Here is a 21591-nt window from a genome sequence, read left to right on the forward strand (position 1 = left end):
CTTTAAATTGATATCATCTCTTTTGTTTTTCATTTTTGGTTCCCATAAACTTTGGAGCTTTAAATATTCATTTACTTTACCTAATATACAAAGATAACGTTTTGCTTCATAAACTGAACCTTCGGCGACTACTTTCTCTAATTCTTTCCCTTCCTGATCACAACAAGTATTAGTGAGGTATTTCATAACCAGATGGTCTTTTGCATTTTCTGATTCATTTTGAAATGCCCCTTCTACCAACTCTTCAATCCTGTCTGTGAATTCGTCCAATAATTCATCTGGATATTGGAAGATGTTCTCCAGATTTTCCAAAATGAGACATGGATAGCTTACTGAATCAAATCGGTCGTTAAAGAGTTTGCACAATTTTTCGTAGTCTGCTTGTACCGTGTATGACCTGTTCTTATAGAACTTCAATGCTTTTCCAAAAATTCTCGATATGAACGTTTATAATTTTTGCTCACTTTTCCATCCGTTCACAAAAGCTGCAGACTCAATACTTGCTTTCAGCAGGGACGATCCGAGCGGAGCTGTTCCGTCAAAATTACTCCAATTATTACTCATATTTTGAGTGATTTACTTAATAAGATTAAAGTAAAAGCGAAACAAACGTTTAAAACACGCAAAAAACTTAGTCTTAGCGGACAAAATTTTTCCCTGCTAGCAACTTTGACATCAGAAGATCTGACGCACAAAACTGCAACAGAAACTTTACTGACTACACCTTATTTCACGGTACGCAAACAGTATTAGAGTAAGTATATATACAAAACTATATAATCACAATAAATACAAGTGTATAGACATACACTCACACACAAAATCAATAATTGACAATGCAATACAACTATATAAACACGACCTCAAATGACAAACAGTTATATACGAAGACAATTAGACATCAAATAGTAGTACAATTATACTATCAACACATTCCTTTATCGTAAGTAAGTGAACACTATTTAATGATCAACACAAACAAGACACAATTAAACAAATCAGAAAAAAAATCTGATACAACTATGACATTAGAAGATCTGACGCACACAGTTGTACCAGTATTTTCGAAAAATAGGTTTAGGGACTATGGCATTTATTATTTACAATGAAGGTACAGATGATGAAAAAGCTAATTTTTTTGAACATGCTAACAGCAGCATGCACTACTAAAATTCACATACAAGAAATCACAAACTAAAATGCAGTTTTTAGATGTGTTGGTATTCAAAGGCCCAAGATTTAGAGAAACAGGCATCTTAGACCTCACGACATTCCGAAAAAAACAAAAATGAAAATTATCAGTACTTAGAGAGGTCCTCATGCCATCCATCCTCTACTTTCAGAGGCATGATTAAAGGAGAAATGCTTCGCTTTAAGAGGTGTACGAACGATCCTGTAGATTTACAAAAACAATACGCGTTAATTTCTGAACGCCTTATTAAAAGAGGATATAAAGAAAATGAAATTAAAACTGTTATGCAGGAAGTGACTGCAAAACAAAGAAATGACACATTATTGGATAAACCCAAATCTGTATTACAGTCGTCTCCCTTAGTATTCTCCACAGTGTTTTCAGGAAAATGAAATTAATACAATCTACACCTTATTTCACAGTACGCAAGCAGTATTAGAGTAAGTATATATACAAAACTATACAATCACAATAAATACAAGTGTATAGATATACACTCACACACAAAATCAATAATTGACAATGCAATACAACTATATAAACACGAGTGAGGGGGAAGATTATACTACATAAACAAGAGAAAGTCCAAAGAACGAACCAGATTCTTTATCGGAAACAGATGAAAAAGAGCAAATTATACCTATACTTTCCCAATTTTCCAATAAACAGAAAACTAATTGTGGTTTGAAGATTTGAACAAAACTATATTTGACATCAGAGGATCTGACGCCAACGTAATTGTAGGATTAAATATTGTCCGCCATGAAATTATGTCCACCGGACACTTTTTCGTAGTAAATTGTGTCCACGGACATAATGTTATTATGAAATATCGTCCGAACCATATTTACCTATGAAATCGTGTCCACAGATGTGAAAAAGAAAGGACAATATTTCATATGAAAAAGTGTCCTTCATAGAAAGGACAGTATTTCACACGAAAAAGCGTCCACTCTCAATACCTACAAAAAGTTTACTTGATAAATTATTGCCAATTAATTTTAACATTTGCATTTTACTATCAAAATTATTTACAGGTGCAACAAATCTGTGTCATCAGATTATGTTATTGTGTTTGGTTAACCTACATATTGTTTTTTTAAATTAACTTTCTTTTACCTTTTCTAATTAATTAAATGCTGAATAATAATTTGGGTGTGGCTCATTTGAGTGTCTCTTGTATTTGCTGTCTAGATTTTCCATGTAAGATTTTACCACATTATTTATATCTCTTGGTCAAAGGGAGATAACTTTTTATATTTAACAGTTTACCAAATGTTATTTCTATTTAAGAATTCATGAACAATTCATATTAATAAACTTATTATTTTCGTTCAATTGTCCTAGTACATTTAATATTTGATAATTTTGTGCTTGAAATCATATAATTTTGTAGATAAAAGTTTTTTTGTATGCTATTAATTCAATTGTACATATTTGAAAAATTTACTTTATGTTTAATTATTTTTGACTTGCATACAACATATGAGATGAGATCCAATAAAATATTAGTTAATGTCTGAGCAGCACATTGGTTTTGAAATTAGCAATTATGTTAATGTTTGTTGTTTTTGTTTTTTGCTTTTTGCTTTTTGATGTATTTGTTTTTTTTAGATTGACAAATAATGCTAGCAAGGAAGATTATTCATAAATATTTTTATGATGCCAAACTTGAAAAAAATTGCTTATGTTTGCTATTTGTTATATTGTAATGATTCTGAAACAAGCAAACTTAACTAGTTAGCATGTTGCTCTGCCACATACCATTATTTTATTAACTAGTTTGAATTTGATGTAGAACTGAACTTATTTTAAAAAAAAGTGTATTTTTATATTTGTTTGCATAGTAAAATTGTAGTTCATTGATATAACAAACATTTTGACAGTTGTTTTTTTTTTTATTGATAATCAAAACAACTCTGTTTTGTCAGTATCTGAATAAAATTAATTTGATAAAGACTTTGTTTCTTTTATTGAAGTATATACATAGGGAGATAATTCAAAATTGTTTTTTTATTATTCTAACCTGGTTAGAAGTGATAAAAATAACTATGCCCAAGACAGGATTACAATAAGAAAATACAAGTAATTGTTGTGTATGATTATGCTTTGTCCAAAAGTTTTTGTTATCTCCTGTATTATATATTGTAAAAATCCAAATCACACATAGAGATAGCCTTGTCCTGTAGATTAAATCTAGATTTTGTGTTATTTGTATGTCTTAAATTCTAAACCTTTAAGTTCTTATATAAATTCAGAGACATTGGCATTTTTTACATATAGGTAAAGACATACTTACAAACTGGTATTTCGCTTTGCAAATGAATAACTTATATTCTTTGGATTATAGTTGTAGTTTTATCTTTACAGGCTTCAATGGTACTGACAAATCATACATTTGCACATTGCCATTTGAAACCACAAATATTATTCTACTGTTATTAAACAGAGGAACAATCCATGCCTTTCAAGTCTTATACTTTGTAAATATGGATAAGAAAAGTTGGAGGATCCATGATTTGTTTCAATAGCTTCAAAGTTGTAATCATTGAATTTTCCTTTTTTTCTTTATTTCGGTTTTTTCTTTAATAAGATATTTCCAAACCAGATATTTGAGTTAAAGTAAAAAAAAAACAAAAAAACCCACATATAATTAAATTTAAAAATATTTCATAAATAATCTTGAAATTTATTTGAATTTTTTTTTTTTTATTATACTGGAAATTTAATTCTAATTAAATTCTATGTCTATTAAAATTTAATTTATATTAAAAATTCTTTAAATTTGAAATTTATTCAAATTTAATTTATATTAAAATTTCTTTAAATTTAAAATGTATTGAAATTTAATTTATATTAAAAATTCTTGAAATTTGAAATTTATTCAAATTTAATCTATATTAAAATTCTTTAAATTTGAAATTTATTCAGATTTAAAAATATCTTTAAACTAGGTTGAAATTTGGGAATTTATTTGCTTTATTAAATTTAGTTTAAACTTATGTTAAATTAGAAATTTTCCAGTGAAGTAAATGCATATAATTTTTTTCAATTTGAAATTTAATATGCATAAAATATGCATTTAATTTCATATTAAATGCATCATTTCATGCAGTTGTGCAAACAGCACAAATTTGGAATTCAAAATAAAAAGTGAACCGAGGCTTACCCTTAGTAAAGCTATTTTGAAAGCCAGAATAATGACTGAAACATATATTTTATATCAGTTGATACGATTTTCCAGGGCTTATATGTCCTATCATGATTTCCATGATAGATGGTTGCTGCTTACAATGAGGCTATTAATCCAAGTGTTCCAAAGGTTGATGTTGACCTTACCCCTCCGTACTTTTTAAGGACGCCATCACGAGTAAGTTGGCCATTATGGAATATATGTTTCATAGATGACGAAGGATATGTTTCATTTGTCGTAGCCACAATTAAGCCCTATTTTCCCGGAATGTGACATACCGAATTAGACTTATCACCGGGTGTGTGCGTACATGAGCAACAGAACGGGTCCAACATGTTCAGCAGTATCTGTTTATCATTCAGGATGACCTGGGATCTTCCCCCGGTTTTGCGTGGTTTGTGTTGCTCAGTCTTTTGATTTTTAATATTGTGTTTTGTGTTTTATTTGGCTTTTGGTCTAATGTTTAATGCCATGGCGGTTTCAGTTCATATTCGACTTTGAATGTCCTTTTAGTATATTTCCTCTCTCTTGATAAATCCACCCTCTTTTGTAAAAAACTTTGAAACATGGGTGACGTTGTTTTGCTAATTTTTCAGTCAACGTAGCGTTGTTTTTACTTTTTTTAACTATATAAAAGAAAGTTCTTATAATAATTCCCGTTTATTACATATATTCATTTCACAGTTTAGAAAAGTGTTTGTGCCCATTGATAAATGAAAATTTTAATCATGCATGCAAAGGATATATTTTCTTTGCACCATGAAACCATCCTACCAAATTTGTTTCCAAACAAATATTTGATCATTTTTCATTTTTGTTCAATAAATTTTGTTTACAGGCTTTATTTACACATACCAGTTCAATTAACATACAAACATGGGGCCCTTTATAGCTTGCTGTTCGGTGTGAGCCAAGGCTCTGTGTTGAAGACCGTACATTGACCTATAATGGTTTACTTTCATAAATTGTGACTTGGATGGAGAGTTGTCTCATTGGCACTCATACCACATCTTCTTATATCTATTTTAAAATAATTGTTTTCTTATTCAAAGAAAATAAACTGAAAACTGAATTGTGACTTTTTGTCTTATGACTTTCTGTCCTACATTCTCTTTAAACAACTGTCATACCAGTATGAGGTTTAAAAAGCTTAAAAAACACAGACTAAGCTTACCATTTTCTTAGGAAATGCCTGAACCAAGCCAGCAATATGATAGCTGTTCTGTACACGTTCCGTTGGTTTATGACATTTGATTTTGTCAGTTTCAATGGAGTTCCTCCTTTTTTAATCATTACCATATACTTGAATTGCAAGAAATAATTGTTTCTGTTTTATTGTTCAAAAATGATCCTTATAGCGCTAAAGTTACGTATAATTTAGTTATGAAGTTATCTTTGTAGTCAAAATGAAATTAAAGCTACAAAATGAATAATATAATTGCACTGTTAATGAAAAACTATAACATTGACAAATTGTTAATTATCATGCGATTTATTTCAATGATATTCAAATTTTATTACAAATTGACTCATGAACAGTTTTGGTAGCGCGAAAAAAATTGCACGTGCTACTGTCATACTCTTTTAAAATTTTCATGATATCTCGTTAATATGTTTGCTGGTCGACAGTATTTTCTTTCCATAAATTTAAATTCAAATCGGGCAGATTCCTACATTTCTTCAGTTTTCTATAAGTAGACAATATTAAAGATTATCATACATGTACATTTTGAATATATTGAACTTTCACCTTGTGTAATAGTCATTTCTCATGTTTAATCTTGTGCAAAATTTCTATTCATAAGATTTCTAATTTCCCAAATTTGAGCGGTTTTAATATAACATGTAGACAGTAAGTTACATACTTTTTCGTTAGGATAAATTTGTTGATTTCGCTAGAATCTGTCTCAGAATTTCGGATTGGTGTAAACACTTTGTGTTCAGTTAATATCTTCACCCGCATAAGATACGTTAAGCATTCCTGCCTTTTATGATTATATCGAAATTAATCAAACTATACGTGTTTGATACATTTTTTTCTGCATTTGTGCATTGTGAATAAACTCATCATAGATACCAGGATTAAAATTTTGTATTTGCGCCAAATATGCCTCTCATTATAACATTTATATTTCAAATTTGATCTGTTTGGCGTACCACTTGACTGTATGTATATATTTCAGCTACTGGTTGGATTTGTTTCACCTTTAACGGTGTACTACGACTGTTATTTTAAAGCAGTAGGTACTTTTCATGTCTAGTTTAAGTTATATTTATCTTACAATGACACCTTACGTTAAATATTAACGAGGAAAGACGATACAAAGCAAGCAATCAAATTTCATAGAAAAGACAGAAAATACTGTAATAAATGTCATACAACAATAGAATTTGACCTACCGATTTAGACTGATCACCGGATTTGTACTACAATGATCAACGCGACGGACGCCATGTGGTGAGCAGGGCCTGCATACCCTTCCGGAGTATATGAGATCATCCCCGGTTTTCGATTGGGTTCGTGTTGCTCATTCTTTACTTTTCTATGTTGTGTTTTTTTGTACTTTTGTTTGCTTTTTCTTTTGGGTTTTTTTGTTGTTATGTTTTTGCCATGGCATTGGCAGTTTATTTTTGATTTGAATTTCTGTAGTATTGTTTCTCTTTCTTTATAAAGATTGAAAGAACGAAACAAAGTAAACCATCAAATAAATGTGCATGGAACAAACTAAAATGAGGTATTCATGTAGTGCAAGTAGTTTTTGATTTGCCCTTTGATTCACTTGCTTTGTAAACATAAAGTTAATCCGTCAAATGTGTTTGTATGATTTCGAATTCCATACTGAGTTATGTTGGAATTATGACTATTGGAATATTATAAAGTTTACTTTATTCGTAATTTACCTTTTGTTTTTGGGTTGGACGAAAGCCTCCTTTTGAATGCGATCCAATTCAAGGTTTTCACAGAGCACTTTGGACATTGTTATCTCTTTGATTGAATTTAGCTGTGCTGAAAGAAAAATCAACATACTTGTCATTATAGTTATACAACAAATGACATGAGTGGCGTAAATATATATTATAGATGATTTTATTTTTTTGTCTGTATGACTATCGCACCACCCACGGTATATAACTGGTTGACAATGCAGATTATTTGATTCGTTCGGGCCTACTGATATTGTTTAAATAAACCCATCAGAGATACCAGGATTGACATTTTGTATTTGCGCCAGACGCACGTTTCGTGTACAAAACACTCATCAGTGACGCTCGTATCAAAAAAGGTTTAAGAGGCCAAATAAAGTACGAAGTTGTAGAGCATTGAGGACCAAAAATTCCTAAAAGTTTTTGCCAAATACAGCTTGGGTAAACGTACCTTCCATTTTATTTCGGATAAGTTGACTAAATTGACAAAAATTAAACACCTTAGAAGAATTTAAGAGTTACTAAAATCACGGATAATTCTATAAGAAGATGAGGTATGATAGTCAATGTGACAATTATCCACTCAAGATCAAACGAAGTTGATGTAAGCAATAATAAGCAACTATACGGGCTTCAACAATGAGAAAAACCCATACCGTATCACATGTATTATCCTTGTTTTAACTGCTTTATATATATTATCGTGACTGCTAATGATTCTCCATCGGATTTGTGGTGTTAACAAACATATTCATTTCGTGTTGTGTAAAGCATGCATGTATCTTCACTTTTTTTTATAAAAGTAAAATACAATTAGAAATATCACTGTTGTTAAGTATAGTAACGTATCATCTATTTTAAAGTATGAACGAAAGACATAGCGGCGTATTTACTATTTACCCCAACATATATCAGTACCAAAAAAACCTTACATCTTTAAAAGTAAACTTTCTAGATCTCCCTTTCCATGCTTTTCATTGCTTTCAACAGTTCCTTATTTTATCTTATTTACCCGCATCTGTTCATCTATGGGTTGATTAATTTAAGATTCATTTAAGAATTGAATGCTTCTTTTTGTAAATTTATGGGGGTAGGGAGTTATGAGTCAGAAGTTTTTTTCGCTCAAAGCGAACATTTCTTAAAATTTATCACTTTAAGGTATGGGTGCACTTCATATGTGTCGATCATATATATCTCAACATACACCGATAAGATTGAACACAAATCCATGTGATTAAACCATAATTACACTTCAACACACACATTGAACAAAAATCCATATGATTGGACCATACTAGTAATTATATTTTAACATACTCATATTAAACACAGATCCACATGATTCTACCATGACTATAAATCAACACACACATACTGAACATAGATCCATATCATTCGATCATAATCCTATTCAAACATACACACATTTAACACAAATCCATATTGAATACAATAAGCCTCATACCTTTTGTGAAGCCAAAATCTGAGTCTCTCCTCTCATACCAATATCTATCTCCGCATTTTGTCAGATAAAATTGTTTACCAATCAAACATGCAAATGTTTCTCCAACACGTCCTTTCTTGGACTTCTCTAGAAGTCCACCGACATACAGATCGACATCGTCAGCAGAACTTAACAATGAAAATTAAAAAAAAAAACCGTTGAAATAAAAAATAAAAAAAAGGATATGAATCATCATCGTTTTAAATAGGACCAACAAAACATATGCCATTAGTGATACATCAAATGTTTACCTTTCCGGAGCATCTGGTTTCAATTTCAGTTTTGAAATGGTTCAAGATACACGAACCTTGGTTTTCTGTGTAGTGTTTCGTGGACTGTTGTGCCACTTTTCGTCGTTTTTCTTTTGGCTTCTGATTTTTGCAGTTTGTTGTTCTACCTATGATTTTTATTTTTACACTATTTATTTATGTAAACAACGAAATACAAGATTTAATAAAATAACCTATTGAGACATATTCGAGTGACGAATGAATACACTTGCTGAAAAACATTCAAATAACGAAATTAATTGTTGCATCATGATGGAAATTATATTAATTGTCAGTTGTGTTTGACGAAATAACAGAACTACAATAAAACGTTATAGAAAGATAACCCCAAACTGATATGAAAAAGACGTAAAAAACAAGCAGGAAAAGAACATTTCCACATAAAATGAGAAAACTTGGAAATATAAAATGTACTTGTTTTTTTTTTAATATATGTTCCAGCAAATAATTAAACACATTAACAGTCGATATTGTATGAATTCCGTTTAGACAAGCATCAACCAAATACCAAATACAATGATGTTAATAGCTTAAGAGCACCGTAAAACTCATCATCGTGTTTGTAGATATTGAAACAAATCCCAAAAAACTCCTGCCCCTTTAATAGCAGACCTTTTGTTTTGTAATGAAACCAATCATATGGCAAAACGGAATAAAGATTCCATTCCAACTAAAAGTCCTCCCTCAGAGGAACATATTAACAAAAGCAAAAGGAAATCAACCTCCAATTCAAATTGCCGAAGCAAGGTTGTCGGCTGTTGAAACTTTTCCGAATTCCTGCGTTGGTCCCGAGTGTATATTTTATCTTTCATTGTTATCATTTTTATCGATTATTTCAATTCGTCAATAACGTTACATTTCTCTCATGTAATTACTTACGCATATAATTCTTTGAGGACATTTTCAACATCGTTAGGAACTTTAAAGTTTTTAAAATTCAGCCTTTCCAGTCCACAAAATTCCCTCCAGTCGTTATAGCTTGGTGTGCCCTGATCTCGCCCCCTTTGTATGTTAATGGACAATAAATCTGTATCTCCACCAAACAGCTTGTTACGCATTGCATTCACTCCAAAACTGTAATTGAAAATATTATATTGATTGATTGATTGAGTTTTTGTACTTTAACACCGCTTACAGCAGTGTGCGCTTTTCGTGGCGACCGGTTTTTATCAGTTGAGTAAGCCGGAGTGCCCTAAGACCCTAAGATAACCATCGACTTTCTGCAGGAAAACTGGCAATTCAAGTCAATGAAGAATGGAGTCAAACACCTGAAATGTGCGGGGCTAGAGCTCACAACCTAATTGTTGACAGGCTGGTGATCGCAGTAGTTTAAATACTTATACCACTTGGAAAATATTATATTCAATAGGGGACATATTTTTGAAAGAGGTAGAAATAGTAAGAAATTACGGGAAATCATATGCATGCTTTCAAGGAACTTGTCTATTTCAATGATGTTATTCCGTATCTATAAAACATTTTCACCTCCATTATGAAAATTATCCCCTCCCCTTTCAACATGGCTGCAATAACCACGAAAGAGCCTATTTAACAAAGAGTTCTTACCTGTCAATTCTATTAGCTGGTTTAAAGGTTAACCATCGTATGAAATCTTCAACATTTTCGCCCATATTTGTTTGAATTAGATGTGGAGCCCTAAAGTTGTCAGCAAGAAGTTCAGTAGTGATAGTTTTGTAATCATCTTCAAGCAATGACTGCTCCCTCATCGCTTGGGAATGTCCCATTCGAAAGGGTGCTACTGCAAAAGCGTTCCTTACAGAGGCATCAATTTTATCATTATAACAGTCATCAAATCCATTTTTTGGGGTTTAAGCTTGTACTTTTTCATAGTTTGTGGAGATAGAATGGCAGGTAGGTACTCTTTATATGTTATGTGCTGCAATTCCGCTATGACTATTCTTCGTGTTTCTTCGAAAACTCTATCATTTCCCCATTCTGAATTGATTTGTTTCAGTAATTTAGCGATCCTGTTATGTTCCCTTACAAGAACAAGATGGTTTAATTGGAGACTAGGTGCCTGGTCAGTCCTTGAATCTCCTACATTGAAACAAATAAATAAGATGAAACTTTAAAAAACACCTAGTTAAGTTTATTTTGTAATTTCACAGTCTCTCATGAACAAACAAAATTTTTTTTTATTGTCATGACGATAACAAATACTATTTTTAACAAAATTTTTTTTGATAAATTGCAGTTTTTCAACCTATTTCTATTAGAAAAAAATTATTGATTTATGAACCCTTACACTTATATCTAATAACCAACCGTTTTACTTGAGGGTTTGGATGAGGGGTCTTTCACTTTGTTATTAAATTTTGATGGTATTTTTACTTGTCTTTAAAAATAATGCTTATTCTTTTAAAATTCTCATGAAAATGATTTAACCGTTTTTTTTCTGCAATTATTTGATTTCTTTATTCGAGTTATTCTGTACATCATTCATTTCTGTAATCAGTATTGTATAACCTAATTCTTATATTTCCAAATTTGTTTTTTTTAAATTTTTTTGGACACCCTTTATTCCGTATTCTTTATTGTTTTGCTCATTTTCTCTATTCTTTATATTATTTGGTCTTTATTCTCTATTCTGTAAACTTAAACCAGACCCTCTTACTTCTGGTGTGTTAATTATTACGTCACCAAAAGCATATTTTGCCCCACTATTGTAAAATTTAGGCATGGACACGTACAACAAAACGCATTTCGTATAGAGGCGAACTAAAGATCACTGGAAGAAACAAAATCTAAACAATTACACCCTACTTCAACCAATTTCTTCTGATGAAATGATATGTGATAACACAATCATTCGATATGAAAAAACATAACATTTCATTTTGGAATACTATTTATTTCCTTACCCGTTAATTGGCAAAAATCAGCTACTGGGTCTATCTTTACGCAAGATCCATTTACGTTCTCAGGTAAATTATTTCCAGGAGAAGTTTTTAAAAGTGCTGAAAATAAAAAAAGTAGTATATGTACCAGCTTCTATTTTCCTTTTGTCAACCTATTGAATACATTTGTTACTAAAAAAATCATTTATATCACGAAATACTAAGGATTTTCAACTCCAAGGAATATATTACTGTAGCTATATTTGGCAACACCTTTTGTAATTTTGGGTCCTCAATGCTCTTCATCTTCGCTAGCAAAGGGTAACGATCCGACCCGTTCCTCTTCAACTTAGGCGGATTAAGTAAGAATTTGTGATCAATGACGAAATGATTTCCATTGGACAAAGTTGTACCTAGCGGCATTCAATCAAATTGTCCTTAAAAATGGTAAATGTGTAAATAAAAAAAACATGTAACAATAAACAGTTGTTATGTGCAGATTGTGCAAATGGTCTTCATCCCCAAAACATTGAGCGGTATTTAGTGTCAGCTTTGAAGTTCTTAAACAACTTATTGAAAGTTCTTGAGTATTTTCGTCGTGCAGATGTTTGAATGCCGGTGTATATATGAGGTTTCTGTTTAACGAAATCTGTAAACACTGGACACTTTTTAACACCTCCGAACTAAAGAGTACAAGTGGTGTTATTGGTCAATGATGATGTAGTCTACGTGGGCGTGACGTCATCTCTCACTACATTGCATTACGCTGTATACACAGATACTGTCTTAATCTGCAAAGGGTGAAGAGGATCGGGTCGGGTCGAAACTCTTGGCTAACGAAGATAAATGCTCTTCATTTTCGTACTTTATTTGGCCTTTTAATTCTTTGGATTTGATCGTCACTAATGAGTTTTTTTCTAGACGAAACTCACTTTTGGCGTTCAACATGTGTAAGCCTGTATCTATGTTAAGTGGAATTATATTGCATAGAATCTTTTTGTTTTGTTGAAGAACATAATTATGTTGACATGCAGATATTTATAGACATATTCCACGCTCATTTAACGCTTTGGGCGCATGCTATTTATGAAACATTTAATTCATATTTATACTGAATAGCGTAGGAAACGAGATATGAGAATCCATACATTATTCTTTTTTTCATGAGTGACAGAATTAGGCGGCCACATTTAGACAAGTACCATCATTTATGCATGTTAAGTTCTGTACTTTTAAAAACTTACATGAATCCGTAGTATCTCTAAGGGTTGCTAACTGTGCATCAGAACTACCATATACATGGCTGCAATCAATGTATGATGTCACATCGTTGATCTGTTCTCTATAATCTGAAATGAAAGGAGAAATCACGCTTATACGGAAGAGAATTGCATACCAAATACATTTTAGTTTCATACACACAGATATTTACACAGGAAAAGCAGACGTATTTGTTGGATATTCTTAAGTGCGTGGATTAGGTGAGCATTCACCATTTAAAGGCACAAACAATCACTTGTTTCCAATGTTATTTTTAGCATGTGTAAGGCGACAGTTGTTTACCGATGTACAAATCCTGTAATTCGATTAAGAAGTGACAAATTTAAGGCCAAACAAAAATAACCTAGAGAATCGCATGAACTGAAAAGGGAACAAAACCGTGGTATGCGTATATTGGGCATGGCCAAAATAAGAAAAACATTTTCATTAAGATGAGCAATAAAGCTTTCAAATTTTAACTTAAACCTTAATTTAATTATGTTGAACCAGTTATACCAACTACATATGAAATGACTCTATCAAAGTAACGTTGTCAGTTTGTCGATATCACAATAGCAAAACATTTCTATTAACAATAAAATACTACGGAATTGACAATAGGTTTCGTCACACAATAATGTGGACTAAGGGCGCATGTTCTACGGAATTTACCATAGGCTTCATCCCCCATTTTTTCCCCATAAAGCACTGGCTCAATACCACTGCTACTGGACTATCAGTCCCTTCCCGAGAGTATCATCAGCACAGTCATAAAAATTATCAAGAACTAAAGTTTAAACTGACTCACGCAAGTTGACCTCAGATGGATTAGGCTTTTTTTTAAGACCCTTTTTGGTAATATATCTCATATATAACTGTTTAGGTTCATATACATCCTTGACTTCCAAATATTCGGGTTCGAGTGTTCCTGATGAATGTATATTCAGAAAAGCGCTTTGAACGCAGTGAATTTATAAAGTGTTGTTTTTAATTTTTGTATACAAACCTTGGCTCAGTATATGAAAATAATATTTATAGAAAAGTAAACAATTTAAAATTTGTTAAAATGAAAACAAAAGAATAATTATGTGGTTACGAATGGCACTTTAAGCAGTAGTTTCATTCAAAAAGCTCTTAATGGCAAGGCACTGTTGACTCTTTGTCTGCCTGTGTTTAGTTTCTTTTTTTGATTTTGCTTTCTGTTTTGAATAACTTCGATTTTCTTTAGATGAAGTCTTGTGCAGAAATATTGCAAATATGTTACTTGTTATATCGGGGGATCTTTCAGTCCTTTGAAAACTTCTGCATCCAGGGGTAAAATCTTTGTCGTCAGCAGGTATATCAAACGGGAAACATACATCGATGCTTTATAAAAAACAAATAAAATAACACATGGTTTGATTAACAGTACAATAAATAAACTCATCATAGATACCAGGATTGACTTTTGTATTTGCGCCAGACGCTCGTTTCGACTAAAAAAGACTCATTAGTGACGATCGAATCAAAAAGAGTTAAAAAAGCCAAATAAAGTTGAAGAGCAAAACACATTTACAATTAAAACGACTTCATACATACGTATGATTTATCATGTATAATGAAAAATTCAAATATCGATTGGGTAATTATGCTTAAATTAATGCTATTTTTTCTCTAAATTTGTATGCCATTATTCTCTATCTCTATAATATATATTTTAGCATCCCATTACTAGGTCTTTCTACTTTTCCGTGGAAAGACATTTTGCTTTTGCGTTTGTTCTGATAATTAGGTTTATCCATTTTTCTGTGCTTTTGTTCAGATTATTATAATCATTAAATTATTTAGAACTGTTTTGGTGTTTCAAATTATGTTGCCTACATATTTGATATATGATATTGAACAGTAAATGCGCTTTTGAAACTGGCACCACCTAACCAAACACATTTTTGTAAGATTCGTTCCCTCGAACACTTTTTGTAAGAGTCGTCTTTTTGACCGACGCTTTCTGGAGACTCCATATGAGAGGTATTTACCCTTCTGTATTTGAAATAAGTGAAATGAAATTGTAACCGGTAAACCAGAAGTTATAGAGGCATATAGTCCTTGGTCCACGGTAAAGAATGTAAGGTTACAGTTCGAGGTCATGTTCAAAATTTTGATTTCAACCTATCATATGAAACCAGAAGTGACATTTTTTAAGTAGCAATCATATCCTTATTTTAAGCAAAAGTTAAAAGAAACCATATATTTTTGGAATCAGCTTCAAGAAAGCTATTGTCTGATACTAGAAATGACATTTTAAACCCTATTTATTATCTTCACATCATAATATGTGCATTTTAAAGGAAAAGACCGTCATTTGTTCTCTGAACATTTGGTTTTTATTTAGTTTTTTTCAGCGTGATTGTTTTCTTTTTTGCTATTTTGTTGTTAAGCAAGATATCGCTTTGATATTTGGTGTATGGTATCGAACAGTTATACGCTTATGTAACTGACACCGCTTAGCCAAATAATTTTCTTTGTAAGAGTTATATCCCCAAACATTGTTTTCTTGTTATTTCTAATACGTCACATCTATAGAAGAAACAGACTAACCCATTTTTTTAAAATTGCTCGTTATACCCTAAAGATGTTCTGTTTAATTTTGTCTAAATCAGTATAGAGATTGGTTTTTAATTATATATTCAGTTGTTATTATTTGCCTATTTGCTCGTTATTCTCTATTTTTCGACCAATATTTTTTATTGTGTAAACTCATATCAAATTCTAACCATCTGTATGTGTTTTCTACTTACTCATTATTTTCACAGCATTTCAGATCTGAAATTTTAGATGAATGAATTAATGAATAAATAAATGAAGTATATACAGTGTGTGTCAAGGTAGAATGTTTACCACAACGGAATCTACATGTTAACATTGTAAAAAAAAAAAAGATACTATTATAATAAAATTAAAATTGACGTTCATACCGCAGTTTTGGTGTGAACATACCATGCAAATTTTAACAAAATTTTCCGACAGACATTTTAGGTAAATTTCAGCGGTCTGCCCGTTTTCCTTTATATGATACCTTTAGAACTATTCAACCGAAACTTTTCAAATCTTAGTTTGTTGGTTGAACTTTTATCATGATTTGTTTTAACACCAAATAGAAATATTTTAAGAACATTTCCTACATTTGTGATTTTTTTTTCATTTATTAAATTCAAGTTAAACTTCTACGGTGAATGAAGCTATTTATGATAAGTATATCCCTACTGTAAAAGTTTTTAATTATGATAATACCACGTTCATTCGTTTAAAAATTTCATTGCATAAAACTGTAGGAAAAAAATTGAAAAAAATTCCCCATATAAGAAGAAGGCAACTGAAAAATCAAGACCAAAGAAAGAGAAAGACGTGCTATTTATTATGAAATTTTGTATGAAACTCCTATTAACATCTATATATCAAGGTTTTAAAAAGGACATAAGTATAAAATACATATATATGTTAAATATAATAAATTATCTGTGGCAGTTGTCGTCCGATATTTTGGTTTACACATACCTCTCTTTACTTGTGTCTTTATTAAATCATGGGTAAGTGCTTGTCCAAAAGCAAAATGCTGACCAGACAGTGTCGGAGACGCTTGGTCGTTAGGTCCTAATTCGTCTGCCATTAGTTTGTTGCTTATCAGTCTAGGGCTTGGTAAATTACTTGGAAATCCACCTCTTGGACTATTATCTTCTGCAATGGAGTCTAAACGTATTACACTTATTATATAAAATCGGAACGTATTACACTTAAATCGACGGTATTACCCTTAAATCGATACGAATTACACTTAAGTCGGAACATATTACACTTAAATCGATACATATTTCACTTAAATCGGTACGTATAACATTTAAATCGATATGTATTTCACTTTAATCACAACATACAGGTTGATATACATGTTAAATAAATTGTTCATGCATTTATCGTAGAATATGATTTCTTTGTCTAACCTGCGGGAAAATATTTATCAACCACTTAAATTTGTGAATGATTCAGCAGACTTTAAAATTCTTAAAAGAATTCTAAAATTTTCAAAACAAATTGTTTATCACCTAATTTGTGTAAAAAAAGAATGTTTCGTGCGTGGAATATTTTTTTAATCGTCTTGCATTCACATTAAATGTGTGAATGTGTACAAAACCGTTATATTGGTGTAACGTGTGCTTCTTTTGTTGAATGAGTAAAATAAGAGCTTGAAAAAACGCGCGTGAGGTGCAAATACACTATTTCAATCCTGGTATCAATGATGAGTTTATTTACAGTATTCAAGTCATGTTACTTACCATCGTAATCAATAATGAGATTTCCATTATATTCAAGTCATGTGACTTACCATTGTAATCAATCCTGAGATCACCATTATAATCAAGTCCTTTGACTTACCATCGTAATCAATCATGAGATCACCATTATATTCAAGTCATGTGACTTACCATCGTAATCAATCATGAGGTCACCATTATATTAAAGTCATGTGACTTACCATCGTAATCAATCATGAGATCACCATTTTATTCAAGTCATGTGACTTACCATCGTAATCAATAATGAGATCATCATTATATTCAAGTTATGTGACTTACTATCGTAATCAATAATGAGATTTTCATTATATTCAAGTCATGTGTTTTACCATCGTAATCAATCATGATTTTTCCATTATTTTCAAGTCATGTGACTTACCATCGTAATCAATAATGAGATTTCCATTATATTCAAGTCATGTGACTTACCATCGTAATCAATCATGAGATCACCATTATGATCAAACCGTCTTTGTGCCGTATTTGCTTTCCCCCATGATGGGTAGATCAGGTTATTACACGATCCGTCATACGTCCTATATTTGGCATTAGTGGGACAGGATGCGTGTACTGGAAGAAAATAACAAAACAAACTCCCAAACATCTGTTTTAAAAGAAACTTAAAAATGCACAAATACATGAAATAATTATCAAAAGGTACCAGGTTTATAATTTGATACGCCAGATGCGCGTTTCATCTACATAAGATTCATAAGTGACGCTCACAAAAACGACAAATAATTGAACACACAAGAGGCATCAATACCTGATTGCTATGTTATTAGATCCAAATGGGTGGAGTCTGTCGGTTGAAAGGAAATTTCGAATACATTGTCTAAATGGCTTATTTTGAGATAATCGTTGTGTTCAAGTCGTCTTTGCATTGTGGTGTGATACATTTACCCGTCATGGGTTGAATATGTTGAAAGAAACACACAAAATGACATAGATTTTAACTCATAAGAAGTTTGAATATGTTTTTGCAGCTTTATTATTAATTCCAAGTGGTGCTTAAAAAAAATTCGTAGCATAATGGTATTTTTTCTTTGTTCTTCGATTGAGTAAACCAGTTATTCTACATATTTTAGAGGAGTTCATTTATTGAATTGATTTTTGTTAGAGCATTATCCAAGCCCGCTTCTAATAGGAAAATAGAAAAGAATAGGAGGATTCTAAACCAGGGTATTAACTTTCATCTCAGAAGCGGCTATGCGCTGTATTGATCCGCTTCATTGAACTGGTGAACAATGAACGAAAACAAACCCAACAAAACGTTACAGTAATAAAAATTCAAACTCCTTAACCTAGCTCTAAATTAAATCCTGACTCTGTAAACTTGAAGAAAATGAACATTCGAGGGGAGCAGGATCTTCAGGAATTTTCTCCATTTCACAAAGTTCGTTTCTTGTGAATTAGGCATGCTCTAAAAATATTTGTCGCTGGGTGAGCAATCTTAGCTGACATTATAGGTTAATGTGTTAATAGGTCCAGCAGCCAAAACTGTGTAAACATACACTACAGACATACAACACATCTGACAAAAATACAAACAAAAATATATACCAATAAAGCTAAAAAAAAAAACCTTAACAAAAAATGTATTATTTTAGTTGATAGTAAATTTGACAAAGACGCCCACAAATGTTTTTTTTTGTAGTCGATCATTCATACAGTATATAATATACACTTTTTCTGTAAAGTATGAATTAAATAAAACATAAATACAAGGGTAAAGAAAATGAAAGCAACGCTGTTAAAACCTCTCTAGTACGAATTGCGCATAAAAAGACCCACTTGCACCAGGACAGCACACAGCACCAAAACCCAATTGCTCCATCCAAGTCACAATTTGTAAAAGTAAACCATTATTGGTCAAAGTACGGTCTTCAACCCGGAGCCTTGGATCAAACCGAACAGCAAGCTATAAAGGGTTAAAACAATTACTAGTGTATAACCATTCAAACAGAAAAACCAACGGTCTAATCTATATAAAAAAACGAGAAACGAGAAAACACTTATGAACCACATCAACAAACGACAACTACTGAACATCAGACTCCTGACTTAAGACAGGTGCAAACAAATGCAGCGGGTTTAAAAGTTTTAATAGGAACAAACCTTCATCCTTATATGAACAAATATCGTTACATCACAAAATAGAAAGCCTATCTTATATTTTTAGTGAAGTCGACCCTGGCATAATTTCTTACCTTGAAAAATAACATTGTAAAACAGCCACGAAAACACAAGAAAAGTCAAACTCCCCATCATTTAAGTTACAACGTCAAATGATGGTGTTACATTAAAAGATCATGATTATATATGCAATATATATGCAACATTCAATAAAATTACCTAATTTGAATAAGCATTCTGATTGGGTGTTACAGCGCTTGAAACATAACATCCTCTTATATTCATCATAATGTATCTTGGAAAAATCAACATGAAATTTACATCATGTATGAATAATTCGTAATTTTTCCAATGATTACAAAAAGAAAATTAGACATTAAGGAGGGGACGGTTAGTTGATTTTAAATTTAGTCTTATTTATGATTTATTTAAATGACGATTTTGAAACACTCATCAAAAGTCGATTAGATACATAATATCCTGTTCGTTAATTGCATCAATCCATCGACAGTTCTTTTTTTTTAGTTCATAAATTCTTTATATTATCATGATAATTGTATCATCATAAGTGTAAATATTAGGGACTTTCTGTTTTGAAATTTCCCCGGTGTTCAGTATTTTCGGGATTTAATTTTTTTCATATATGTTTTATAAAATTGTGAAATGAATTTGTCTATGGGTAGATCAGACGTTTTTTTTCAACGAAATTAAATCACTATATATTGCTCCTGTGAAATATCAGAAAATGTTAATATTTGTCGTCTTTTTATTCCATATTATAAGTAACACAGTGTTATAGTAGCCCTATACGATTTATTATGAGCCATTTAATTTTATTTGGAATGAGAGCGAGCGGTGGTGGAGCTTCTAACTATTGAGAAAGTGTTTGTAAAGTAACTTTACGGGTATGAATATTATTATGCGTTTTGTTGATTTATTAACTTAAAGTACAGTTATAGCATTTCATTCTTTGCAGTCAGGATTTACTTCGTCAAAGTTATCTTGCCATCACGCCAATAATTTTTAAGTGCGATTGCTCACATGACGGTTGTGTTTAGAAAAAAAATATATCTACTTGCCATTAAGCATAATTTAGTATACTTTTTGGTCAGCTTAAAACTATTGCCTGATCGGTTAACGGGAGAAATTTATGAAACGTACAAAAAAAAATATCTGATTAAATAATAATTCGCGGAAGGGCAGACTACAATTTGTTAGAGGTTGAAGACACAAGTCGTTAAGTGGTTTTAGTAAAAAAATGTTATTCGAACACACCTTCTCTGGTGTTTTGACATCTTCATTAGAAAGTTTTTACTTGACCTTTATATATCATTTCTTTTGTATTTTATTTAATGTTATACTATGTATATGACCATGTACATTACGCCTGAACATAAAGAAACTGTACCCGAATTTCTCTTTTCGATGAGATTATTGAAATTTTTTTTCTGTTACGGGGGGAGATATGCAAATGCATGCTTTAAAAAGATTAATCTTTTATCTTTCTGTAGATTTTTGTCGATGGAATTTATGAGTTTGCGCAAAAAAGATCCACATGTATTTCCATCAGGTACTTTAAACGCCTGTTCTGTGAAAATGTGTCTCTAATTAAAAAGTTAACATATATCTTGAAGTTCAACACTATAATTTACATTATGTTGTACATGAATTATCATTGCTATGGTTGAAATTATAAATTAACTGTTACTAAACTTTAAATTTTAGAAATACTAAGGCTTTTCTACCTCCGGAATAAATACCCATAGCTGTATTTGGTAAAACGTTTAGGAATATTTGTTTTTCAATGCTCTTCAACTTCGTTCTTTATTTGGCCTTTTTAACTTTTTTTTTATTCGAGCGTCACTGATGAGTCTTTTGTAGACGAAAACGCGCCTGGCGCAA

At 31.4% G+C, this 21591-nt stretch overlaps 2 long non-coding RNA genes across 2 annotated transcripts; both read right to left on the reverse strand.

Annotated features, from left to right (window-relative positions):
- Positions 1–5919: 5919 nt before the first annotated feature.
- LOC127719062 (uncharacterized) lies at positions 5920–8936 on the reverse strand. Its single transcript, XR_007990144.1, has 3 exons — positions 8776–8936; positions 7287–7392; positions 5920–6073 (listed from the first exon to the last, which is right to left on the reverse strand). It is a non-coding gene; the product is annotated as an uncharacterized LOC127719062 (long non-coding RNA).
- A 1053-nt stretch (positions 8937–9989) lies between these two features.
- On the reverse strand, positions 9990–16024 carry LOC127719064 (uncharacterized). The gene is made up of 6 exons (XR_007990145.1): positions 16000–16024; positions 14487–14587; positions 13207–13311; positions 11987–12082; positions 10671–11162; positions 9990–10178 (listed from the first exon to the last, which is right to left on the reverse strand). It is a non-coding gene; the product is annotated as an uncharacterized LOC127719064 (long non-coding RNA).
- Between the last annotated feature and the right edge of the window lie 5567 nt (positions 16025–21591).

This window comes from Mytilus californianus, unplaced genomic scaffold (assembly GCF_021869535.1).
Source record: "Mytilus californianus isolate M0D057914Y unplaced genomic scaffold, xbMytCali1.0.p SCAF_10, whole genome shotgun sequence".
NCBI classification, from domain to species: Eukaryota; Metazoa; Mollusca; class Bivalvia; order Mytilida; family Mytilidae; genus Mytilus; species Mytilus californianus.